Source organism: Oryzias latipes, chromosome 12 (genome assembly GCF_053564925.1).
Source record: "Oryzias latipes strain Hd-rR chromosome 12, Olatipes_Hd-rR_3.1".
In the NCBI taxonomy this organism is placed as follows: Eukaryota; Metazoa; Chordata; class Actinopteri; order Beloniformes; family Adrianichthyidae; genus Oryzias; species Oryzias latipes.
In genome coordinates this window covers 30,388,084-30,394,083 of record NC_136248.1, presented here as the reverse complement: position 1 = coordinate 30,394,083, position 6,000 = coordinate 30,388,084, and the positions used below count along the sequence as shown (strand labels likewise).

Genomic DNA, 6,000 nt, shown 5'->3' with positions numbered 1-6,000 from the left:
TCTGAAAGAAGAGTGTCTTTTTTGATAGAATTCTGTAAAATGTTCACATTAATATCTCCTTTTAAATCCTTTATTGGTGGTAAATATTCAGACAGGTGCAGTCCATGATGACACATTTTAAAAGTTTGAAACTTTTCCAACTATGGGGGTCTCTCGGTCTCAAAAAAGCACATTATTGCCCATTGTTCCACTTGTCACATCGCAGGTATTTGATGGACCAGTTCACCTGGTTTGGAGGGTGCAGGTAATCTCTCTAATAATTTAGAACTTCCTCTAGTAATGGCTAATATCAATATGCCCTGAGGTCAATGTGTAAATGATTTGTTTTGCAACCACACACAAAATATAATTTTAAAAAAGTATTGTTTTGCAGTTTTAAGTTTTCATTTTGGTATTTTTAATTACATAATTCAGACTGTGTTTGTTTGAACAGGATCTAATGAGGATTTCTAGAGCCAAATATATAAATATAAATTAACTGTTGTTTCTTGGCATAAATAAATAATAAACATGAGGAGAAAATAGCCTGTTTTTAAAATATGTCATCGTTTATAACTTTTGACAGCGGTTCATGTGACTTCCTTTCGAAATGAGACATGTGTCACTGAGTGTAATGGCAGTGATCACAAAAAACAGTTAATTTAAACATTTGTGGCGCTTGTCAATCTAACTAAAATTACATCAGAGCTAATTCAGTGACCATTACTGCATTTTTTAACCATAACGAAAACTTTCCTTTTTTCCAGTTTGTTCAAAAATAAAAAATTGGCCTTATAATCTGCTGCGGCTTAATTCTGATTGCGGTTATTGACCTACAATTGATTTTCTGTGGTACACGGTGCTCAAAAATCTGTCATGTTCTACTTGTGATACCTTAACATTTTTCAACTTTACTATCTAATCCCCTTTTGCTTGACAGGTACTTTTTAAAATGTAAAACTTTTTATTTTTCTACAAGATAGAGGAGTAAAAGAGTCACGTGTGGTCCTGGAGCTGGAGATTGAAGGCCCCTGTTTTATTCCAAAGAAAACAAATTCCCTAAAGTGGTGCTGTATTTTTAAAATTTGAAGGTTTGTCATAAAAAAGGTAAACAATTTTTAAAAGCAAAATATTTATTCAAATTCCCAATGAACTAAAATACATAAAAAGTTAAATAATCGTGAGAAGACATTTTTTTAGTTAAAAGGATTTTAACAAAAGAACTTTAAATTAGGTCCAATTCGCTTTCCGTACACAGAACCCAATAAAAGCGGTAAAAGTGTTTTAGCTAGCATCAATGACGTTAGCCATTTTCACACAATTGGCGTGTACGGGACTCACGTTTATTTGATAAGCAGTTATTTATGTTTGAGCAGAAAATGAGAATTATTTATCATAAGTTTTTTTTTATTACATTATTCTATCTTAAATTCGGTGGAATTTTATTTTTATTTTACGGCAAATCAAACTTTTTTTACTGAATTAATTTACGTTTTTATTTTGGAACAGTAACTGTAGTTTGAAGGTTTAATTTTTTATAATAATTGTTAATTAACGTACAGTAATAACTTAATTTTAGTCATATTTTTTTAAAAATATGTTTGAGTCAATGTCGCAACTCAGCAGCCGCGCGGGGGCGCCATCTTGCTTCTCAGAGCCGGGAAGGCTCGTGCTCGGATTTGCTTGTGACCAGAGGACCAAACTGTCATCACACGGGCAGCACTGACGCTAAAGCCCGAGATGAGCAGGGGGGCGCCGGGTGGAGAAGAGTGTGGCGCTGACGCGGCAGACGGGCGGAGGAACCCCGCCTAAGGAGCGCCGCGTGAGGGGAGCGGCAGGACGCAAACACCGAGGCTGCGCCGTCATCCCCGCCCTGAGAGGACCGTCAAAACCCGGCAGTGTGGTGCCTGCACCGAGGTCAGGTGAGCCCATCGTCATGCTGAGGAGGTCACCTGATGATGACATCATCACACCGCTAATTAACTCACCTTTCCTCTTTAATTAGGCCTCTAATTGTTTCCAGTATTGTTGCTGTCAGAGTTAAACGATGCTGCAAATCAGGTTGGGGGGCCACAAAGTCGCAGATGAACGCTGCAGGGGCCACAGATCTTATCATAGGGCCCCATGCAAAGGCTGTTTGAACATGACGATGTTGTTTAGCAGATTCCTAATGACTAGACTGTTAGTGTGGTTCTGTCTTTTGTTGTCTGGTCATTTTGTCCTGGGATAGACAGACACTGTTATCTAGATCAGTGTTTTTCAACCTATTTGGGGCCAAGGCACACTTTCTCCTTGACAAAAATACAACGGCACACCAGCATCCAAAAATTAAAAAAAGGGAGAAACTCTATAGTCTGTATTGATGTTCAGTCCCTCCATGATTTCACAGGCATTTTTGTGATAATTGTGGCTTTTCGTAGATGTAATAAAGTTAACTTGGTTAACTCAGTAATAATTTTCAACTAAATAATTGACATTTTACCCTGGTAGTTATTAACATGCAATTTTATGTAACCTCACAAAAAAACAAATATATTCTTTCTAAATAGTGATTTATTTATTTATATTTTTATTTCAATGTTGGTGCAAAGGAAACTATAATTTTTGAACAATTATATGATCACAATATGTTAGATACATTTTAAACAAAAACACTAACATATTTGTTTTCTGTAGCTACACAAAAAGTGAACATGTTGAAGTTTTAGTAGTTTTTCTTTTGTCTTAATCAAAGATGAAGTCTTTGAAAACTTTAACAAAAATGTTTTATTTTTTTTAGATGATTTAATTGTTTCAATTTAGTTTAATTGTGTCTGTTGGCCACTTCACCTTAATCCTGTTTCTTAAATGTTGTTGTTACTTATTCTTAAATTTAACATCTAAAATAACCCAGACGTTCTTAGAAAAGTGTTTCAGTTAGAAAGATGACTTGGAACAAACTCTGGGATGTTTGGCTGTTAAGAAACAAAAACCTTGAAGGAGAACTAAACTGTTGACCTCTGACCTCTGATTACATCAAGAAGATTTAAAAACTGTGTGTGTTCGTTGTGGTTTAAGACGTTTAACAGGGAAGACTCATTGTAGGCTTAGATGCTGTCACTTTAGCACAATGCATCATGGGAGATGAAATGGAAAACGGCCGCAGATGGCAGACAGACTCTCTTCTCTCTTTTTTTCAATTTCAATTTTTTAACCGTGCTTTAAAAACCCACCGCAATTTTATTTCAAGCTGAAAAGAAATTTTAATGGCCCTTTCGTAACCTAAAATCTTCTTTCTCTTTCGGCTTTTCCCATCAGGGGTCGCCACAGCGAATCATCCTTTTCCACCTCACTCTATCATGGACATCTTCTACCCTAACATTAGCCAACTTCATGTCCTCTGTTAAGACATCCATGTATCTCCTCTTTCGTAACCTAAAATAAAATTGAAAAAGTGTTCAGTGCTTCAGACGGATGAAGCCACTTTGATGAACAGCAAAACGTATCAAGGAGGAAGATTTAAGTCCAGTTTCCATGACTCAACTTCAAGACAACGCCATCTGGATGAATAAGAAATTGTTGGAAAGTGAATTGTTGCATTCCTACTGCATGTGTTGTGCTAAATTTAATATATTAATTTTTTACACTACACAGGTTCAGTATAAGTCATGGTTTTGCCTCATTATTGTTTATTAGCAAATTAGTAACATATATTGTTTCGAATTTTTTGTTATTTTGTAATACACAAATCATAAATCCAACCGAAACAAAACCGGGACCCAAAAATCGAGCTTTGAATTGAGGTAGGAAAAGCGAATCCCAAAATCCCAAATCAAAACACTATGGATCCATAAATAGTCTTTTTAAAGTTAGTACTTTTTGAGGTTTTTACTTCAGAATATGGTTGATGTCATATTTGGCATTTGAAAAAGTAATTTTAATAATGTTGTTGCATGTTGCTGTTTAGCTTCATTTTCAAATGTTATTTTTGGATTATCTCTTTAATTACCTTAAAAAATGATAAGTCTTCTAACACCACTGGCACAACATAATTTTAAACATGTGACTTAAAAGAAAACTGATATGAAAGGGGGGGGGGTTCTACATCCGTGTTTTGTGGCTGTACCTGGTGGTCTGTACCTGGTGGTCTGTACCTGGTGGTCTGTACCTGATGGTCTGTACCTGGTGGTCTGTACCTGGTGGTCTGTACCTGATGGTCTGTACCACAGTATCAACCATCAGACGTTTGAGAGCGTTTTGGTTCAGTTTCCCTCCACTTTCAACCATTTCAGCATTTTTATTTTGATAGAAGGGGGCGGGATTATCCAAACCAAAATGACATTTTTATGGTAATGACTGCTGGTAGGAAGTATCGTCTGCAGAAAGTATGAGTCATAGTATAGATCGCTGCACCCCCGCCCTACTTTCCTCTTCACCCCCAACTCCCTTTGCTCTCCCTCCATCTGTTTCCCCCCATTTGTCGGAGGAGAGGTGGCGTGCTGCGATGAGGGTTGCATACCAACAACAGCGTGACTCCTGGTTGGGAAGATTGTGCGTGAGGGCGGTGGGGATGGCGGTGGGGGGGTCTTGTCACGAGCATCCACGTCATCTCAGTGTGTGAAATCTATTTTTAGCAGCGCAAACACAGGGATTCCAGCTCAGTGATCACGGCTTCGCTGGCTGGAGTGTGATCGGAGTTTTTTTTTTTTAAAGATCTGTCTGCCTGCCTCTGCTGTCATCAGCAACCCCCCCCCCCCCCCCGCTCCCTCCGCCCCCTCAGTCTGTCGAAGCGGAAAATATCTGCCACTTCCTCCTCCTCCTCTCCATACATCCACAAATAAACCATCTCTGCTGTGGAAATGTGGTTTCAGCAGTAAGACACGGCCAAAACAGGCAGCTTTGTGTAGTTTTTAAGGTCATTTTCTGACTTGTGGTTCTTTTGTGTTGCTTTGCAAGTGCATGATCGTTGTTTATTGGCTCTTGGATGTCTTTGAACTTATTACAACGTTATTAAGGTTCAGATTGTGTCTGTTTGTGATTAATATGAATTAGGCCTGAACAGTATAGAGCAAATTTAGTGTTTTTTTCATTTATTTTTACATGATATCAAACTGTGGAATACGCATGTCCCAAAAGACGACAAAAATTGCACTAGATGGTTACCTTAAATGTGCTAAAACTATCTTATGGCAGCTTTATGAGTATTTAGTAAATCCAATAAATCCATTATTGCATTTGACCTATCGGATGGAGCCCTTTTATGTTCGATGTTCGCCTCCTATGTAGACGAGGGTCATTTGGAGTATCATTTTTAAACTGTTGCTGTGAAATGGAATTTGTGTTTTTGGTTGTTTTGCTATTTGTTAACGTATCGCAAGTTATATCGTCATCGCAATATTGATCACTAATATCGCGAGTTTTCCTCTTATCATGCAGCCCAGATAAGAAGGATTCTGTAATCATAAATGATGGAGGAGAAGAAGCCAATAATAAATCTGAAGGGATTCAAAAGCAAATGGTAACCCTTTAACATTGGAGACACCTAAATAACACTTTGACCTACTGGCTGACTCTTCAGCCGCTTCAGCTTTGCTCCGATATGCAACACTTAAGTAAAACAATGTAACTTGAAGTCTTACATTACTTTACTAATGTGAAGTACACACTGCCGAGCGTTGGTGATGTGTTTTAGGATTACTGTTTACGTATCCCTTTCTGTTATTCTGCTCACTGATAACATTCATCAATTCGGCTGATTCCTCTGCTGGGGCTCACAGAAAGCTTGTATCCGGTTAGGAACACTTCCGTCACAGGTCTATATCTGCATGGCATTGCCAGTTGCTCTGTTATAATCGGGAATGGAAAGAAGGGTCACATGACAGCGGTGGGGGCGTGGTGAGGTTGCCCCTCTGGGCGGAAAGCTGCAGGGAGCACTCTGTCTAATTAACAGGCTGCGTTGTTCAGACGTGGCGTTTGGCGGTCATTAAATATTCAGCTGCTCGCATAATCAGAAGATCAGGCCGCACAGGGATAGATGGATTT

General features: G+C 38.4%; 1 protein-coding gene across 1 annotated transcript in view; it reads left to right on the top strand.

The window, feature by feature from the left end:
* Positions 1-1,762: 1,762 nt before the first annotated feature.
* Positions 1,763-6,000, top strand: part of pitpnm2 (phosphatidylinositol transfer protein, membrane-associated 2) — a 74,450-nt gene continuing 70,212 nt past the window's right edge. The window contains exon 1 of the mRNA XM_023960363.2: positions 1,763-1,901. The gene's annotated coding sequence lies outside the window, so the exon portion shown is untranslated. The remainder of the gene's footprint in view (positions 1,902-6,000) is intronic.